The sequence below is a fragment of the Macaca mulatta genome, chromosome 5 (genome assembly GCF_049350105.2).
Source record: "Macaca mulatta isolate MMU2019108-1 chromosome 5, T2T-MMU8v2.0, whole genome shotgun sequence".
Lineage (NCBI taxonomy): Eukaryota > Metazoa > Chordata > Mammalia > Primates > Cercopithecidae > Macaca > Macaca mulatta.
The window spans coordinates 49,816,298-49,838,413 of NC_133410.1; positions in this window are offsets into that span (position 1 = coordinate 49,816,298).

A 22,116-nucleotide genomic window follows, 5' to 3' on the forward strand; every position below is an offset into this window, starting at 1 on the left:
AACCTTATTTGCATTAGAACTACAGGTCCCAAGTCTTCTTCCATTAGAACTACAGGTCTCAAGCCCCTGCTGCTAAGGTGCTTGTACTCAGTGTACTCCACTGCTCTAAGTAGACACCTCACTTTGCCAAAGTGGATGCCTGTGCAGTCCCAGTCCGGGAGATCATTACCCATGAATGTGCCCATTCCACTGTCAGGTAAGTCGTCCGCATGATGACTATAGCCCATCCTGTCACACTCTCACAAGCCTGAAGGGTGTCATATACAGCTGCTAGCTGTTTCTCTATTAAGAAATACCAGAGCTCAGCTCCCTTCCATAGTTTGGACCAAAAGCCTACTGGCATTCTCAAGCACTCCATACACTGCCACAGGCCCCAACCAAAACCATCTGTGGTCACATGCACATCCAGCTCAAACAGGCGCCCCCAGTCAACTACTCATAGGGTTTGTGCCTGCTGAATAGTCCACTTGGCTGCCAGGAAGATTATCTCAGCCACTTTCCAATCCCAGATAGCTCCCTTCTTTGTTAACCAATACAACAATTTTATCATTTGAGCTAAATGGGGAACAAATGTCTGCCAATATCCCAAGAGGCCCATAAGAGTTTGCAGCTGCCTCTCCATGGTGGGCCTGAGATATGCCTGAATTTTATCAATGATGGCCTCTGGTATGACCTTCATCTTACCTGACCAGATAATTTCCAAGAATCTGGCAGACCTTGGATTCATTGATGGCCCAACTGCATGCTGCCAAATGTTTCCCCAAGAGTGGCACTGATGCTTCTAAATCAGCAAGATAATCAGAGGTTATCATAATATCATCAATACAATGGAATAGGTGGACCCCTTGTTGGACATTGCCAGGCAGCTAAATCCATGGCAATGAGACCATGACATATGGTGGGGCTATGCACATAGCCCTGCGGCAACACTATAAAAGTCCATTGTCACCCTTTTCACGTGAAGGTACACTGTTCCTGGCTCTCTGGAGCAATGTCAATGGAGAAAAATGCATGGGCCAAGTCCACTACATAGTGGTACTGTCCCAGTTCCATCTTCAAACAGGCCAGCAAATCCATGATTGACAGGACAGCTGCATGCAAAGGGGGTGTTACTTTATTCAGTTCCTGATAGTCCACCGTCATCCACCAAGTTCCACCAGGTTTTCTAACTGGCCACACTGGAGAATTGTAGGGACTGTGGGTGCCACGCAATATCTGCCCCTCCTTCAGCTTTTTAATTGTCCCAGTTACCTCCAGATGTCCACCTGGAAAATGGTATTGATGGGTGGAATTAACCAGTCGGGGTTGTGGCTGGACCTGAGGCTGGTGATGCATATATCCGTGCAGCACCATCTTCACCGCACACACTCAGAGTCTGCATTTCCTGGCCATGCTTTGTAGTGCCAGGCCATGTAAATTGTCCACCCCCAGAATGTATTGCAGTGTGGGATGGACATACACAGTATATAAACAGGAAGCCAAGCAGCCGATGCCGAGGTGCAGAGATACAGGTTTCACATTCACTGACCAGCCTCCATAGCTGGCAATGTATGCAGCCTTGCCCAGAAACTTATTTGGGTTCCCATAAACAAGGCTACAATCTGTGCCAGTATCTACCAGCGTCAGTACCCATTGTACACTGGTGGGGGACTAGTGGATTGCTAATTCCACATGTGGCCTCTGGTAGTCCATTGACCCCCCCCAAACCAAGCACCCCAGCCAGTTCCCTAGTCAAACAGAAGAGACTACAGTTACACCTGGTTGCAGCAAGTAGTCTTTAAGCTGGAGTGCCCGGGCAGGACTGGGTCGCACAGCAATGTCTTTCTCCCCATTGGGCATTTTCTGGAATTGCTGCTCCAGACAAACACTTCCACAAAGTTAGGAGTACTTCATTGGGCTGCTTCTCGATTTTCTCTCAGTCAGCCCCAACCAAAATCAAATCTAGCCTCATCTGTGAGCATGTCACTAGTCGGGGCCTGTTTATTCCCATGGGGGAGCCCCCTGCAGGAAGGGCACCTTCCCCTTCTGCACATGGCCTTCTGCTTCCCCAAGAGCCACCATGGCAGTGGTCATTTCATGTATGCTGCAACCTATGTACGGGGTGAACACAGCAGCTAGGGAGCCAAAGGCACACAGGGGTGCAGAATCCAACGGGAGATCCCTCATGTGGGAGGTGAAACGTTCATCATCTGGCCCCCAGTCAAACATAGTCTGCCACACACCCATCTCCCAGATGACTTGCACCCACTCAGGATATGACTGCCATTTACTCACAGTTTCAGGGATTTCACTGGCATCGTTCCACACTGTCCACTGGCTGCCTGTAGTCACCCAGTCAGGGTGTGGTCACCTTGCCCTGCTGCTAACCTCCTGCTCACTTGCAACCACTGACAGAGGGAGGGGTGAGTCATGATGGAGCCCAGCTTTTCCATCTCAAAGGCAGAACAGGAGATACTATATTCTCCCTCATCCCACAGATGAAGCATCCAGGCTGGCACGGGTTTCCCTGGATGCTAGCCGCACTGTTTGCCTGATTCCTGCACTCAGTTGGGGTATAGGCAATATACAAACTGTGTTGCATTATGGTTGGGGGGAGGTCCCTGAGCCTACCTTTGGGGCCCCAATTGCTGTTCATTATCTACCTTCTGACAGACTACTGGGCAAGCCCACAATGGGGGTTCTTCCTCCTCAGTATCAAACTGAGTGGGGGTCTCTGGCCAAGACAACAGACTGAGGCCTGCATTCATGGCAGCCTCTAATTCTTTCTCCAAGCTCTGAAGCCGGGCCTCCAGGCACCCTGCCTGCACGTGGAGGTCCCTTACCTGTGCTGCATCCCTCAGGGACTGGGTTTATACTTCTTGTAGCACAGTCATAAATGCCCATCTAACTCTTCCAGCAAAGACTTGCTCCTTCTCAATGCTCTGTGCTTCCAGTTGCTTCAGCACCTTCTCCATGCTCATGGGGGACCCATCTACTGCTGCCCAGGTTTCCACTGGAGCCCATTCAAGCAGCACAGCTGCCACCAGGTACCACAACCCATGTTGCAGCCACATGGCCAACCCAAAATCAGCAGGGACTGAAGGCTCACTCACCTCGGGATCCTGCTGACTATGCCAGTTATCAGGTTTGAGCCCAAGCTGAGGTCCAAGGGGACTCAGTGGGCAGGTGGCAGGTAGCTAGGAAAACACCCGAGGAATCATAGGCAGTTGTGACATGGCTTTATTCTCTCTCTGGGCATGAACCATATGTACAGCATCAGCAGGGTAGTTATACCTTTTACAGAAAATGGTGACTCTGAGTCAAGAATGAGCTCATGTGAGTGGTTACCTAATGTACCTCATGTGGCATGGTTACGTAATGTGCAGGGTTGTGCGCCTGTGCTCCAAACCCGCTGAGTCATGCTGCACCTTGCCTACTCCTGACTTAAGTGCAGCCATCTTTCTAACATATATCTACCAAAATTCCATTGAAATATGTTTACTTACATTTTGTGTTGCCTATTACTATGACACCTGGGAGACCAACTTTTATTTTGGGCTTCAGATGAGAGTGAGAATATGCTAGCTTACAATCCATGTCTCTGTTCAACAAAAACCACAGAGGACAAGCACTTGTTCTTAAAAATGCCAACTAGAAGCTATAAAATAAACATTCAAGACCATGTGGTCACTGGCCAAAAGTGATCAAAGGGACCCCGGGGTGGTGTGCAAGTCTGTGGACTGAAGAAACCAGGTCAAAATGGAAGGACTTTTTGAAATGGTATGGCCTCAAATACTCATTCATAACAAAATTACCTGTCAATTAAATATTACCCTATCCCTTAGCTTTATTCTCCACCCTGACATCTTCAGCACACACAAACACACTTACACACACACACACACACGTGTGTGTGTCCCAATTTGAATCTCATTGAAACTTGTAAGAGTTTGCAGGGTCTCTTGTTGTCTATTGGGAGGAAAGTGAAAAGCAGATCCCAACTACTGAAACACCTGTGAAGGAAGGGAATGCTACTGCTGCATTCTGAAATCCAATTGCAACAGCTACTCAGAATAAAATAACTAAACTAGAAATCAGAAGTCTAGGATCAACTTTGCCATGGAGTAAACAAAACATGTCAACTTAAGCAAGTCATTTTGCATTTTAAGTCAGTTTCTTCATTTTATGCTGGGACAGAGACAATATTCCTCTACACTATAGAGAAAAGGTATTAGAGGTAAAGAGAGGGGGGAAAAAGACTGGAAAGAGAATAAGCAGGTACAGTGAGGAACATGTCTTAATGGATAGGTGAAGGAAATCAAGGTAAAATGGTAGTGAAGTAGAATGGTAGATTCTTGAAGTTGTCAAAAGTGAAGCTTAAGAGTTAAGAAGCTGAAACAAAGGAAACTCCTTTGAAACAAAGCTTCAATCTGTTAGTCTTCCTATTTAACTTCAGTGTTGGCAGAGAAGTGTGGTAGGTTCTTGAAAAGAAGCACAAATGGATAAAAATAATTGAAATACTAGTTGCCAGGGCCTAAACTTGGATAGTGGCAAGCATTAAATTGCAAGCTGTTAAAGGGGATCAACTTCCCTCAGACTCAAGTCATCCCCTATAATTGGGCTGTTTCCATAGATTTTCTAGGGAATTTGAGTTGCTGTGCAGTTAAACCTTCCCTCAGGTTCCAGATTCTCTTGCCATGCAAACTCAGACTGCATCCAATCTCCCATTTATCTAGAGTGGGAATGATGTCTAGATGGTGTAGCCCTTTTAAATAATATGGCTAATAAGATAAATCAGCTTTTATGTAAACTAAAATCAGATTAGTCTCAGAAACAAAAATTTTAGAGCACTTACTTAAACCCATGAAAGAATTGTCTTTCTTGATTTGCACATTTCTTTCATGCATTTCTTAATGACCATTATACAAAAGAGGAAAACTATTAATTGATATTTATTGAGTATTTTCTATATGCCAGGCATTGTTCTAGGTGCCTCTCATTCAATCGTCACAAAATCTCTAGGATGCAGGTACTACTGCTATCCCCACTTTACAGATACTCTGCACAGAGAGACTAAGTAATTGGCCCACGTTTGCACAACAGATCAGTGACAGACCTTGGGAGGGATCCAACGCTGGGCTGTGAACACAGAGTGCTTGTTTCTCACTTCTGAAAGCACTGCCTGCAATCTGTGAAAGGTTGGCCTCTCTGGGAAACACAAGTTTTCTCTCCACATCTACCCCAAAGACAACAATTGCTAATAGGTCAGGTCACTGGAGACCAAGAATGTTACAAAGGGTGAAGATTAGTGTTACCCTTATAGCAGAATGCCTTATTAGAGATTAATCTTGTTTTGTGTTTTTTGGTTTTTTTTTTTTGGAGGGGGGTGTGGTTTTGGGTTTTTTTCTCTTTCTCTCTCCAAAGAATTCCATGTCAGAAACTCACCTTTCAGGTATAGAAAGGAGAAAAGCTTGAGGTCAGCTCTGTAATCTGTCTGAGGTGCTGGGGGAAGAACAGAACTCAAATCAGGCACACTTCACTACAGACCTGTTCCCAGTGGCACACCGGGGGTGGAACTGTTCCTAGTGTGGGCAATGGGGAGTCTGTACAGAATTTAAAAACAATAATAAAACCAAATAGAAGTCAGTCTGCTTTTTACTATCACAGTGCACTGGCAATTCTAAGCAATGGCAATAATACTCTCCCCAGAAAATTCTTTTTGTTGGTCTATGTTTAAAACAATTGCTGCAGATAGGATTGAACTTCAATAATATATATAAACTTCAAATCATCACATTTGTATTGCTTATCCTTTGATAAACATTATATTCTACAAAAGTTAATTCAGAGAGCGTTTAATTGTACCATTTACTGGAGCTTGCTTTGGCCACAATTTGTCTCCAACCCCTGTGGTATTACATATGCATGTCTTTAAACAGTAGATTCCAAATAAACTATAATAGCATGGTAGTTGTAAAGACAAAGAAGCAGAACTTCAGTTAGTTCAATTACATAACTCACTCTTAAGCAATGGATTAAATAATGCCAGTATTCACTAGTGTCCAGCCAATTTCTGATTTTTGCAAAATACTAAAGACCTCAGAAATATTTACAGAATAGAGTAAAAATTATGATAAATTTTATGCTAAAGATTTTTAGTGGAAAATTTTCAACTGCAGAGACATTTTCAAGCTTCTAAAGTTGATCTTGATGGAAAAACAAAATGGATAATATTACAATTTCTGAAATTGTTGTGAAATGGGATTATTTAGGAACTTCTGACAAGTGTATTCTTGTGTTTAAACCTTTTCCTAATTATTTTAGATATCTGTTGTTTTATGTGAAAGAAATATTTCAAATTGTAAATTAATTAAAAAGTGTTATTCAATGAACTATGAGCAAAAATAGATTGACACATCTGACCATACTGTGTACTGAACATGCATATGCAGAGACCAATCAACATCACTGACAAATTTTCTGAAGTGATGGCTTAAAAATAGACTGTAATGTTATTATTCAATATTATCACATACAATATTTTTCAAAGAACATGTCAATAATTAAAATATTTTAATCTATAACTTTATCTCATTTTTATATTATAATATTTCATTTTAAATGTTTTAATTTAATTTTATACAGATATATTATATATATTATAATTATTATATATAATTATACAGTTATATATAATTATTATATATTTAAATACAATTAGTATATATAATTATATAGTTATATATAATTACATATAATTATACACCCACCTTGGCCTCCCAAAGTGCTGGAGTTACAGGTGTAAGCCACCACACCTGGGCTAATTTAATTTTTATAGGCATGATATTATATATAATAAATATATATATTTATAAGCATGATATTACATATAATAAATACATATAATATCATGCCTGTAAAAAATTAAATTAGGCTGGGTGTGGTGGCTCATACTTGTAAATCCCAGCACTTTGGGAGGTCAAGGTGGGCGGATCACCCGAGGTCAGGAGTTTGAGACCAGGCAGGCCAACATGGCAAAACCCTATCTCTACTAAAAGTATAAAAATTAGCCAGGTGTGGTGATGCACACCTGTAATCCCAGCTACTCGGGAGGCTGAGGCAGTAGAATTGCTTGAACCTGGGAGACAGAGGTTGCAGTGAGCAGAGATCATGCCACTATGCTCCAGCCTGGGCAACAAGAGCAAAACTCTGTCTCAAAAAAAATAAATAAATAAAGTAATTAGATAGATAGATAGATAGATAGATAGATAATTGATAGATAGATAGATAGATAGATAGATAGATAGATAGATAGATAGATAAGTTTTTCAAATGTCAACCCCTACATTTCTTTTCTGGCTCTTATTAATTTTTGTTTCATTTTATAATTGTTGCTGAAAATAATTTTGCCACATAGAGAGGCATTATTAAAAATTATCTTCTCAGGATATTAAGTATGATGGCTCCTACCCTGCCCATCTGAATCCAAAATGTGAGACTGAAGGATCACAGCCAGATAGAATATCCCCCTGTAATTGGATCTCACCTATTTCTGTACTTCCAAAATGCTGTCTGCAAAATTCCTAGTCACCCTGATACCATGTACCCTGAGATGTTAACACCCAGGAAAACTTGGACCCTGGCAGGTTACCAGAAATCTGCTGAAGATGGAGGTACAGATGTAGTTTTCATTGAGCCTCACTGCCTGCACTAAAGAATATACACATATTATTGCATCTGGAATTTTGGTCCTGGGAAAACAGAAACCTTTTCCTTAACAACATAAAGGATTAAAAGTCTAGGCTTTGGCGAGGGTTGACTCTCCTTGGATTTACTGCTTTTCTTACATAAATATATCTGGCTTCTCTCCTGAGGATTGTAGTAGCCCAACTGCTCATGTCTTAATTGGAGCCCAGAACTCCCTTCTATTAGGAAATGGCACCCCTTGGGACAGGGAAATACATCTGCCTCTTTCTTTTCCTTTTGTTTATTTTTCTTGGCATTCTGTAGCTTTGGATTGGCTAGAAGATGGCAACAGGACATATCAGAAACACTTAGGGAACTTTTACCACCTATACACATCATAGACTTACATCAAATCATCAAGGGAGAGACATGTGAAATTTGAAAAGTTGCCCTGGTTGAGAACAATTGATTCAAAGTATTGCATTTCAAACTACAGGTTACGCTCTATTAGTGGGTCATGAAATTAATTTTTTTGTTGGTCACAAGCAGCTTTTTTTATTGTTTTAGATTCAGGGAGTACATGTGCAGGTTTGTTACATGCGTATATTGTCTGATGCTGAGGTTTGGGCTTCTAATGATCCTGTCACGCAGGTAGTGAACATACTACCCAGTCGGTAATTTTTCAACCTTTGCCCTCCTACCCACTTTTGGAATCCTTAGTATTGTTCCCATCTTTGTGTCCGTGTGTACCCAGTGTTTAACTCCCACTTATAAGTGAGAACATGAGATATTTGGTTTTTCTGTTTCTGAGTTAATTCAGTTAGGATTATGGCCTCCAGATGCATCCATGTTGCTGCAAGATACATGATTTCGTTTTTTATGGGCGTGTAGCATTCCATAATGTATATGTACCCTATTTTCTTTATCCAGGCCACCATGAATGGGCATCTAGGTTCATTCCATGTCTTTGTGATTATGTATAGTGCACAAGAAACAATTAAAAAACAGAACTGAATAGAATAAAAATAATCGGGGGCAGAGCAAGATGGCCGAATAGGAACAGCTCCAGTCTCCAACTCCCAGCGCCAGCGACACAGAAGACCGGTGATTTCTGCATTTTCAACTGAGGTTGAAAATCTCACTAGGTTAATCTCACTAGGGAGTGCCGGACAATCGGTGCTGGTCAGCTGCTGCAGCCCGACCAGCGAGAGATGAAGCAGGGTGAGCCATCACCTCACCTGGGAAGTGCAAGGGGAAAGGGAATCCCTTTTCCTAGCCAGGGGAACTGAGACACACAACACCTGGAAAATTGGGTAACTCCCACCCCAGTACTGCGCTTTAAGCAAACAGGCACACCAGGAGATTATATCCCACACCTGGCCGGGAGGGTCCCACGCCCACGGAGCCTCCCTCATTGCTAGCACAGCAGTCTGCGATCTCCCGGCAAGGCAGCAGCAAGGCTGGGGGAGGGGCGCCCACCATTGCTGAGGCTTAAGTAGGTAAACAAAGCCGCTGGGAAGCTCGAACTGGGTGGAGCACACAGCAGCTCAAGGAAACCTGCCTGTCTCTGTAGACTCCACCTCTGGGGACAGGGCACAGTAAACAACAACAAAAGCAGCAGAAACCTCTGCAGACGCAAACAACTCTGTCTGACAGCTTTGAAGAGAGCAGTGGATCTCCCAACACAGAGGTTGAGATCTGAGAAGGAACAGACTGCCTGCTCAAGTGGGTCCCTGACCCCTGAGTAGCCTAACTGGGAGACATCCCCCACTAGGGGCAGTCTGACACCCCACACCTCACAGGGTGGAGTACACCCCTGAGAGGAAGCCTCTAAAGCAAGAATCAGACAGGGACACTCGCTGTTCAGCAATATTCTATCTTCTGCAGCCTCTGCTGCTGACACCCAGGCAAACAGGGTCTGGAGTGGACCTCAAGCAATCTCCAACAGACCTACAGCTGAGGGTCCTGACTGTTAGAAGGAAAACTATCAAACAGGAAGGGCACCTACACCAAAACTCCATCAGTACGTCACCATCATCATCAAAGATCAGAGGCACATTAAAACCACAAAGATGGGGGAAAAGCAGGGCAGAAAAGCTGGAAATTCAAAAAATAAGAGCGCATCTCTCTCAGCAAAGGAGCGCAGCTCATAGCCAGCAACGGATCAAAGCTGGACGGAGAATGACTTTGATGAGATGAGAGAAGAAGGCTTCAGTCCATCAAACTTCTCAGAGCTAAAGGAGGAATTATGTACCCAGCGCAAAGAAATTAAAAATCTTGAAAAAAAAGTGGAAGAATTGATGGCTAGAGTAATTAATGCAGAGAAGGTCATAAACGAAATGAAAGAGATGAAAACCATGACACGAGAAATACGTGACAAATGCACAAGCTTCAGTAACCGACTCGATCAACTGGAAGAAAGAGTATCAGCGATTGAGGATCAAATGAACGAAATGAAGCGAAAAGAGAAACCAAAAGAAAAAAGAAGAAAAAGAAATGAACAAAGCCTGCAAGAAGTATGGGATTATGTAAAAAGACCAAATCTACGTCTGATTGGGGTGCCTGAAAGTGAGGGGGGAAAATGGAACCAAGTTGGAAAACACTCTTCAGGATATCATCCAGGAGAACTTCCCCAACCTAGTAGGGCAGGCCAACATTCAAATACAGGAAATACAAGAATGCCACAAAGATACTCCTCGAGAAGAGCAACTCCAAGACACATAATTGCCAGATTCACCAAAGTTGAAATGAAGGAAAAAATCTTAAGGGCAGCCAGAGAGAAAGGTCGGGTTACCCACAAAGGGAAGCCCATCAGACTCACAGCAGATCTCTCGGCAGAAACTCTACAAGCCAGAAGAGAGTGGGAGCCAATATTCAACATTCTTAAAGAAAAGAATTTTAAACCCAGAATTTCATATCCAGCCAAACTAAGTTTCATAAGTGAAGGAGAAATAAAATCCTTTACAGATAAGCAAATGCTTAGAGATTTTGTCACCACCAGGCCTGCCTTACAAGAGACCCTGAAGGAAGCACTCAACATGGAAAAGAACAACCAGTACCAGCCATTGCAAAAACATGCCAAAATGTAAAGACCATTTAGGCTAGGAATAAACTGCATCAACTAACGAGCAAAATAACCAGTTAATATCATAATGGCAGGATCAAGTTCACACATAACAATATTAACCTTAAATGTAAATGGACTAAATGCTCCAATTAAAAGACACAGACTGGCAAACTGGATAAAGAGTCAAGACCCATCAGTCTGCTGTATTCAGGAGACCCATCTCACACGCAGAGACATACATAGGCTCAAAATAAAGGGATGGAGGAAGATTTACCAAGCAAATGGAGAACAAAAAAAAGCAGGGGTTGCAATACTAGTCTCTGATAAAACAGACTTTAAACCATCAAAGATCAAAAGAAACAAAGAAGGCCATTACATAATGGTAAAAGGATCAATTCAACAGGAAGAGCTAACTATCCTAAATATATATGCACCCAATACAGGAGCACCCAGATTCATAAAGCAAGTCCTTAGAGACTTACAAAGAGACTTAGACTCCCATACAATAATAATGGGAGACTTCAACACTCCACTGTCAACATTAGACAGATCAACGAGACAGAAAGTTAACAAGGATATCCAGGAATTGAACTCAGCTCTGCAGCAAGCAGACCTAATAGACATCTATAGAACTCTCCACCCCAAATCAACAGAATATACATTCTTCTCAGGACCACATCGCACTTATTCCAAAATTGACCACATAATTGGAAGTAAAGCACTCCTCAGCAAATGTACAAGAACAGAAATTATAACAAACTGTCTCTCAGACCACAGTGCAATCAAACAGAGCTCAGGACTAAGAAACTCAATCAAAACTGCTCAACTACATGGAAACTGAACAACCTGCTCCTGAATGACTACTGGGTACATAATGAAATGAAGGCAGAAATAAAGATGTTCTTTGAAACCAATGAGAACAAAGGTACAACATAGCAGAATCTCTGGGACACATTTAAAGCAGTGTGTAGAGGGAAATTTATAGCACTAAATGCCCACAAGAGAAAGCTGGAAAGATCTAAAATTGACACTCTAACATCACAATTAAAAGAACTAGAGAAGCAAGAGCAAACACATTCAAAAGCTAGCAGAAGGCAAGAAATAACTAAGATCAGAGCAGAACTGAAGGAGATAGAGACACAAAAAACCCTCCAAAAAATCAATGAATCCAGGAGTTGGTTTTTTGAAAAGATCAACAAAATTGACAGACTGCTAGCAAGACTAATAAAGAAGAAAAGAGAGAAGAATCAAATAGACGCAATAAAAAATGATAAAGGGGATATCACCACTGACCCCACAGAAATACAAACTACCATCAGAGAATACTATAAACACCTCTATGCAAATAAACTAGAAAATCTAGAAGAAATGGATAATTTCCTGGACACTTACACTCTTCCAAGACTAAACCAGGAAGAAGTTGAATCCCTGAATAGACCAATAGCAGGCTCTGAAATTGAGGCAATAATTAATAGCCTACCAACCAAAAAAAGTCCAGGACCAGATGGATTCACAGCTGAATTCTACCAGAGGTACAAGGAGGAGCCGGTACCATTCCTTCTGAAACTATTCCAATCAATAGAAAAAGAGGGAATCCTCCCTAACTCATTTGATGAGGCCAACATCATCCTGATACCAAAGCCTGGCAGAGACACAACAAAAAAAGAGAATTTTAGACCAATATCCCTGATCAACATCGATGCAAAAATCCTCAATAAAATACTGGCAAACTGGATTCAGCAGCACATCAAAAAGCTTATCCACCATGATCAAATGGGCTTCATCCCTGGGATGCAAGGCTGGTTCAACATTCGCAAATCAATAAACATAATCCAGCATATAAACAGAACCAAAGACAAGAACCACATGATTATCTCAATAGATGCAGAAAAGGCTTTTGACAAAATTCAACAGCCCTTCATGCTAAAAACGCTCAATAAATTCGGTATTGATGGAACGTATTTCAAAATAATAAGAGCTATTTATGACAAACCCACAGCCAATATCATACTGAATGGGCAAAAACTGGAAGCATTCCCTTTGAAAACTGGCACAAGACAGGGTTGCCTTCTCTCACCACTCCTATTCAACATATTGTTGGAATTTCTGGTTAGGGCAATCAGGCAAGAGAAAGAAATCAAGGGTATTCAGTTAGGAAAAGAAGAAGTCAAATTGTCCCTCTTTGCAGATGACATGATTGTATATTTAGAAAATCCCATTGTCTCAGCCCAAAATCTCCTTGAGCTGATAAGCAACTTCAGCAAAGTCTCAGGATACAAAATTAATGTGCAAAAATCACAAGCATTCTTATACACCAGTAACAGACAGACAGAGAGCCAAATCATGAATGAACTTCCATTCACAATTGCTTCAAAGAGAATAAAATACCTAGGAATCCAACTTACAAGGGATGTAAAGGACCTCTTCAAGGAGAACTACAAACCACTGCTCAGTGAAATAAAAGAGGACACAAACAAATGGAAGAACATACCATGCTCATGGATAGGAAGAATCAATATCGTGAAAATGGCCATACTGCCCAAGGTAATTTATAGATTCAATGCCATCCCCATCAAGCTACCAATGAGTTTCTTCACAGAATTGGAAAAAACTGCTTTAAAGTTCATATGGAACCAAAAAAGAGCCCGCATCTCCAAGACAATCCTAAGTCAAAAGAACAAAGCTGGAGGCATCACGCTACCTGACTTCAAACTATACTACAAGGCTACAGTAACCAAAACAGCATGGTACTGGTACCAAAACAGAGATATAGACCAATGGAACAGAACAGAGTCCTCAGAAATAATACCACACATCTACAGCCATCTGATCTTTGACAAACCTGAGAGAAACAAGAAATGGGGAAAGGATTCCCTATTTAATAAATGGTGCTGGGAAAATTGGCTAGCCATAAGTAGAAAGCTGAAACTGGATCCTTTCCTTACTCCTTATACGAAAATTAATTCAAGATGGATTAGAGACTTAAATGTTAGACCTAATACCATAAAAATCCTAGAGGAAAACCTAGGTAGTACCATTCAGGACATAGGCATGGGCAAAGACTTCATGTCTAAAACACCAAAAGCAATGGCAGCAAAAGCCAAAATTGACAAATGGGATCTAATTAAACTAAAGAGCTTCTGCACAGCAAAAGAAACTACCATCAGAGTGAACAGGCAACCTACAGAATGGGAGAACATTTTTGCAATCTACTCATCTGACAAAGGGCTAATATCCAGAACCTACAAAGAACTCAAACAAATTTACAAGAAAATAACAAACAACCCCATCAAAAAGTGGGCAAAGGATATGAACAGACATTTCTCAAAAGAAGACATTCATACAGCCAACAGACACATGAAAAAATGCTCATCATCACTGGCCATCAGAGAAATGCAAATCAAAACCACAATGAGATACCATCTCACACCAGTTAGAATGGCGATCATTAAAAAGTCAGGAAACAACAGGTGCTGGAGAGAATGTGGAGAAATAGGAACACTTTTACACTGTTGGTGGGATTGTAAACTAGTTCAACCATTATGGAAAACAGTATGGCGATTCCTCAAGGATCTACAACTAGATGCACCATATGACCCAGCCATCCCATTACTGGGTATATACCCAAAGGATTATAAATCATGCTGCTATAAAGACACATGCACACATATGTTTATTGCGGCACTATTCACAATAGCAGAGACTTGGAATCAACCCAAATGTCCATCAGTGACAGACTGGATTAAGAAAATGTGGCACATATACACCATGGAATACTATGCAGCCATAAAAAAGGATGAGCTTGTGTCCTTTGTAGGGACATGGATGCAGCTGGAAACCATCATTCTTAGCAAACTATCACAAGAACAGAAAACCAAACACCGCATGTTCTCACTCATAGGTGGGAACTGAACAATGAGATCAGTTGGACTCGGGAAGGGGAACATCACACACAGGGGCCTATCATGAGGAGGGGGGAGGGGGGAGGGATTGCATTGGGAGTTATACCTGATGTAAATGACGAGTTGATGGGTGCAGCACAGCAACATGGCACAAGTATTCATATGTAACAAACCTGCACATTATGCACATGTACCCTAGAACTTAAAGTATAATAAAAAAAAAAAGAATAAAAATAATCAGAGTGCCTCTTTTGCAGTATTGGAAAATACTGTCTTGGAAATTTAGAGAAATGTTTGTTTAAACTGTGTGTGTGTGCATGCGTATTTGGGTGGCAAAGTAAAATATATTTCCCACTGTGGGGCATGTTAAAACATATCTGCAAACCACTAACACTGAGGCCCCAGGGCTGCATGGTAGGCTCAGGGAGTAGTCAAGAAAATCATCCTCCTACTTTCTGCAAAGGCTCTGAGATTTTACCTGCCTTTGTGGCATGGACACTGTAGCTCCACATAGTTGCAAACAGGTTTCCAAAACCCTGTCTTTGACCTCTCCCTCAGAAACTTGACAGGCTAAAAGGAGACAGATGGAGGAACATTCCTGATCACTCTATGCATACCCAACAACAACAAATCTGCATCTGCACTAAAGCTATTAATGAGGACATTGCTCATTTTATTATTTCTTACTCTCTCATGGACTGTCCAACATGAAGAATTTCTTTAAAAAATTCAATGAAAGGAAGCCTTCATCTCTCTGATGAATTGGTAGGTGCCTTCCCCTTTGGCTACGACTGCTGGAAGGCTCCAAGGCTTCTGGAGTGTTTGGCTTGTCATCGTGGTGTGATTGCAGCTTCATTCTTGCCTTAGTCTGGGCTTTCTTTCATGTATTGTGTTGCGTTGATTCCATTCTAATGATAGATGTCCAAATCTCTTGAAAAAAAAAAAAAGGTGTGTTTGGAAAATATAAATATTCCTCCACTGGGCAGAAGGGATTGTATAGCTGGGACTAGCTTGCACAGTTCAGAACTCAATTCAGTATTATTGATTTACAAGATGTAAGAAAAAGCAAGAAAAAAAAAACAGAAAACACTATTTTAAGGTGGACTTTCAAACTTTTAAAGCCTGCTTATCTCTAAATAATAGGTTTTTTTTCTTTTCTTTTGTTTATTCACTCCTAAATTCATGCCATGTTGGGACTGCATACTCTCTCCCACCAAACTGCAAGACTTGCTTTTTCCTGGATAAAAGAAGGATAGAGTTAGTAGAGGAGAACCAGGGCAGCCCAAGAATTAGAAGCTGACACATTAAAAAGTTGAATCACAAAACTTTGCCATGGACCAGAGAAGAGGGAAATTTTTAATAATATGCCCTGTCCCCTCCCCTGACAGATTTTTCTCCACAGTACAATAACCTTTTAACATACTATATTATTTACTTTTTTATTTTCCTATCTCTCTCTTCCCCTAAAATATAAGCTCTATGAGAGGAGCAGGGATTTTTTTCCCTGCTGCTATACCCCCAGCACCTTGCACATAGTAGATGTTCAGTTAGCTCCAGAATCCACACTTTTAACCAACATTCTATTGTTCTTCTTGAATCTATTAGTAGTTCCTGCCACTCCACCTTCAGCCAGCCCCATCATAGCTAAGCTGCTTATTTACTTGAGTCTGTCAGGCATGAACCTGCATAATATTGAAAAGGGAGAAAAGGATATGCTTTACAATGAAGAATCCTAGTTTGAGCAAGACTTTTGCATTTCTTCTAAACTTTCCTCATGCTCCAGCTAGTCTCCAAATATCACAAAGGAACCTAGCTACTGGCCATGAGATCAGCTATTCCACTAGCAGTCAGGGTCTCCCTGCAGCCCTGTATGCACAAGAACAGCTGCAAACACAAACACAGCTGTTGGGTTTAATGGACTATTTCTCTGTTTCTCCTCTTCCTCATTTCACCCGCAAACAAACTGTAGAGATCAAAAAAGTAAGTCAAATGTACTGCCATTAAAGCCACACAGTAAGTTGGAACTCTAGTCTTCCTTCGCTTGTGTTTCATCAAAAAGAACTGGCGTGTGGAGATAAATAAATGTTCAGTTCATTTTAGAAATCCTGATCACTGAGAGGACAACAAGGCAGTGGCCAAAATCTCCCAGATATTAAGTCAGAAAATCTAAGTTCTCATCATACTTTGGAGACTCTGGTAACTTTAGGTAAATCAAATTCTTTCTGAGGCTCAGGTTTCTGGTCTGTAACAAGCAAATGATATCCTCAATTACCTCAGATGTTTGCTGAAATGGCAAAGTTAAACAGTATGTTGTGAGAACATAGGGAGCCATAGAAATACAACATAATATCAGAAATTAACCTTCCCTGAAATCTAGATAGATAGATAGATAGATAGATAGATAGATAGATAGATAGATAGATAATTCAGAAGACTACAGGCATGTAGGAAGGGAAGGAAAAATGGCAGATGGTTATCAAAAAGTATATAATTTTCTACCTTCCTAAATTTGCCAAATGAGATATTTAACAGCACTACTAGGTATACTGCATATTATTTTCTTCATTTTAGGGAATGAGGCATAGAGAACATTAATTTATTCAATGTACATTTATTAACCACCTCCAATGCAAGCACTGAAAGTTAAGCTTTTCCAAGCCAATGTTTCTATCAAGCAGCAAAATCAGAATTCACACTCAGGTCTGTCTGAACCCAAAGCCCATATTAACAAACATGATAGAAAGTGTCTGGAAGCTGTAAGGAATGTTAGAGTTCATTCATTCCCAACCCTCTACTCCAAACAAGGATAGAGAGAAAGACTCTTTGCATCATTAATAATGCAGATGCAGGCATAGATAGGTTGCTGATAATAATCTCAGATGAAAGAGCCAACATACGAGATGGCAAGGCAGAATGTGTTAGTTAATCCAATTTCTTAATCATCTGCTGGTCACCTAGGCTGAGCCAGGTAATAATATGCTAGGTGATTGTGCTGGTACAAACATGTATCAAAGATTTCCCTACCCTAGAGATGTACCAAAGCTAGGGGGGCAACAGACAGAGGAAAGGACAAAGGCATCGAAGGACACCCGAGGATCATCCTTGACCAACTTGTTTCTGAGCACAGGAGAGACGGTCCTTGGGAATAACTCTATAAGTGTTGTGGTGGTTGTTTTTAATGTGTGTGCGGAGAGTGAGAGGACTCTGGCATTTTTAGTGAATGAAGCAAGTCAATTTTGTGCTGTTGATGTAAAGGTCATCCCATAGGTACATTGTGTAAGGCCTGGGGGAAAACGAGTCATATTAAAAATAATCAATGTTTGGCTGTATATACTAACGTTTGATTAGCACTTTAGGATTCCCAGAACCCTGACAAATGGATTATCTCTTTCAAGTAAAAACATGATAATTTACAAAAAAAAAAAACCTGGATAATTTTCTATGCAGAAAATAAAAGTACAGAAATTCTGTTCTCTTGCTTCACTTTTCTTCTCCATATGAAATCAACCCTCCTTAACTCATCCCCTTAAGTTTGCCAACATTGATCATTTGCTGTTAAACTGGTTTCCGTTGGAGGCAGGGAACATAGAGAGAAAATGTATGCCCTTGCCTTTAAAATATATATATATATATATATGCGCGCACACACACACACACACACACACACATTCTGAAACATATGTGGCAGGCAACTCAGAGAAATGAGTCACATTTCCATATGAAGATTCAAGATTATCAGTAAACTTGATGAAAGCTAAATTCTCTTTCCCAGGCATAACTGCCACACAGGAGCTTCTCTCCCTCCCCAGTTCTCAATGCTTTATTATTATGCAGGTGGCAGTTAGTATTCTGCAGAGCAGGAAGGCGTAGTTAATCTCTGAAGTTTAAAGTTTGTTAAAATGCACATAACTGTACATATGAAAAATCTTAGATTCTTCTGTTTCCTAAATGCTTATGGAGAACTAGGTTTGAAATTAAACATAAAAAAGAAAAGTGAAGAAAATTGTTGTTTCTCTGGGTGTCACATATTCACCAGGATAGAGCTGCACAACAAATTCAATGACATAAAATTAGTTTGTATAAATCAATGTGAACTCTAAAGAAGCATCTGAACACAGAATCTTCCATGGACATTTAGAAACACTTAGTTTCTCAGCCCCAAATCACTAATGCAAGTTCAATGAATATTAGTGAAGAGAAACCACCAAGGGGCAAATGGATCTTTAATTTTTATTTCCACTCTCTTTTCTTCATCCCCCAAAATGGCCCTTTCAATGCCTCCTTAACAGTTCAAACAGATGTCTTATGCTTTGTGCCCTGTACTTGGAGTAATACTTTGTGCCCTGTACTTGGAGTAATATAGAAAGCTTTAGAATTGGAGTTGTCCTGGAAGTCACTGATTACTTTAAAAGAATACTTCCATGCCTGGAATAGGATGGCCCAATCCAGGCATAACAAGGGTGGCCACTGAAGAAGATTTCATCTCAAAGCAAATGCCAGTCACTGATGGTTATCAAGGATGGAGACATAAACAGCAGCTTATTCAGGAGGGAGGTTTACAGTGAAGAGAAGGGAATGAGCATTTATGGAGTGTCTGCATGAGGTCTGCTGCTTTACTGTATTTTCTCATTCAATTCTTACAACTCTTCAGGTAAACATTATTATGCTTTTTCTATAAATTAATTCTATCAGCAAATATATATATATATATACTATCTATTACATACATAGACATCTATTTCTATGCATTGCTGATAAGTAAACTAGACTAGAAGGTCCTGTCCCTTATGAAGCTTTATTAGATAATGTAATTCTAAAAGGCTTCATATCTAGAAAACATTTATGCATATGTACTAATAAAGGGCTATTAAATCAGTAACTATATACTTCTAACAGCCTGATGCACATTCCACACCTTTGGAGTTCTTTGTCAATTATAAAGCAAATATGAGAGTTTCATTTGTAGGATATTATTAATTATACTGGGATTTCTCCTGATCTGGAAAATGGAGATAAGAATACTTACTCATAGAGTTGCTTTAAAGGTTGCAGGAGACAACAACTATACATTTATGGACTCAATAAATGTTATTTGGCCTTCTATTTTGCTTTCTTTCTCTTCCAAGTAATTCAAATGCCATTTACCAATATGTAAAATGCAATCTGAGAAGCATTTTATATTGGATTCCCATAAGGGGAAAATTATTAATTTCTTAAGCAATGAAAGGATACCTTTTGAAGGAGCCTTACCTGTGAAATGGTCTCATTGGCTGACATCCATGAACAGCATTAGAGAAAAAATTTGTTGAATCTAAAAAAATCATATTTTATGCTTTCATATCACTCTGTCATTTTTAAAAATCTGAAATTATAGGGCAGCTTTATCACAGCAAAGTCTTGCCCACATTCTTCTTCTAATATATCTAAAACTTATAGTTTTAGGAAAAACATGAGAATGAAAACAGCAAAATTTGGTAAACACCAAAAAGTCAGTGATGCTACCTTTAAGAAACATTTAATAGTAAATTTGTGCTGAACTTGTTAATAAGTGCTGTGCTTTTATTCTCATTCTGTCTGTCTGTCTGTCTCTCTCCCTCATTCTCATTTCTGCCAATTGTTTTAAAGATGTTACAGGGTTTAAAACAATATACTGTCATAAATCTCCAAAAGATGGTGATGGGGAAAGGCATTACCAAGTTGGACTTAGGATACTTCCCCCCAGTTGAAAAAGACGCCGATCTCCCTATTTCTTCACCAGTTTGGCTGCTTCCCCAGCAGTCCTTAGTGATGAGGGATATTTATCAGTACTTTTTCTTCTTCTTGGCCAACTCTGTCAAAGAAAATTCCAAAAGAGAAGGCAATCTCAAAATAATTCTCTTACTAGAAATCAACAAACCCACAGAATCTTATTATCTAAACAACTGTTTCCCAATTTTCTCCAAAGTCCAAAGGCATGCCTGTGGAGTGTTTTAGTCTACGTTCCAAGAAGCAACAGTAAACACTTTTTCTTCTTGCAATAAATATCCACAGTAGAGGCCATCAAAATAACAATTTGGTCCAGAATAAAAGGTCTTTATCCTGATTACCAAAATCTTTTAAACATGTACTTTCATAAGATGAAGTATAATTAGACATAATTATCTGTTTCTTTGTAATGTCTTCCAGGAGAGTCTAGAAAACAGTTCTGACATAGTAGTGTGACCTTATATAAATAATTGCTCCTTCTTCTGACCATTATTTAATTATCAAGTGAAAGAACTATTAGACCATGGTTTTCAACAGGGGTTAACCCCCATTCCACCACCACCAGCAGCAGCAGCAGCAGCAGCAGCAACAACACCAGCACCCACTCTCTACACTCTCACCCAGATTTTGGCCATGTCTGGAGACATTTTTGGTTGTCACAACCGGGGGATGCTACTGACATCTAGTGGGTAGAGGCCAGGGATGCTGCTAAACATCCTACAGTGCACAGGACAGCCCCCCACAAAAAGAATAATCTGGACCAAAATGCCAATAGTGCCAAGATGAAAAACCTTGTGAGAGGATCTAGGAATACACTTCAACATTGAAATTTTACTAAGTGCATAGATATATTATATGAGAGTTACTGCATATGCGCAAATATATATACACACACAAATATATATCTAACCAAACTTCCCACTTAAATAAGTCTCAGATTTATCTTGAAGTTCTAAACAATGAGAAGGAAAACCAAAAACTTGGCAGCTAGCCAATTAAGCAACATATGCTAAGTGTTTGCAGTAGACGTAATATGGGCAGAAAAATATCTTACAATGTAGTTTCAAATGCAATGAAAAGTCAGCCATTGTGAGCTCCATCCAGAATAAATAAGCTGGAGAACATCTGAAAGCGGGGACAGCCGCATGGTCTATAACAACCTTTTACCTCAAGTCAAATCCTGATGGAAACCTAGTACTTTGCTCAAACTAAAGCAAGATAATGTGAAGAGAAGTTTATGAAGTTTTTTTTTGTTTTTTGTTTTTTTTTTTTTTTGAGACGGAGTCTCGCTCTGTGGCCCAGGCTGGAGTGCAGTGGCTGGATCTCGGCTCACTGCAAGCTCCGCCTCCCGGGTTCACGCCATTCTCCTGCCTCAGCCTCCTGAGTAGGTGGGACTACAGGCTCCCACCACCACGCCCGGCTAATTTTTTTGTATTTTTAGTAGAGAGGGGTTTCACCGTGTTAGGTAGGATGGTCTCGAACTCCTGACCTTGTGATCCACCTGCCTCGGCCTCCCAAAGTGCTGGGATTACAGGCGTGAGCCACCGCGCCCGGCTGAAGATTTTTAAATAATGTAGTCTTCAAAGGAATTGGTCCATGGATCTGACCATTTATGTATCCCATTGATGTATCCCATTAAAACAGAGCAACTAGATAGCCAGATCGAAAACACATAGTTCACATTTACCACAAAACTAGATGGCAAGGTATCCACATGATGGAATCCCCAAAGTGACA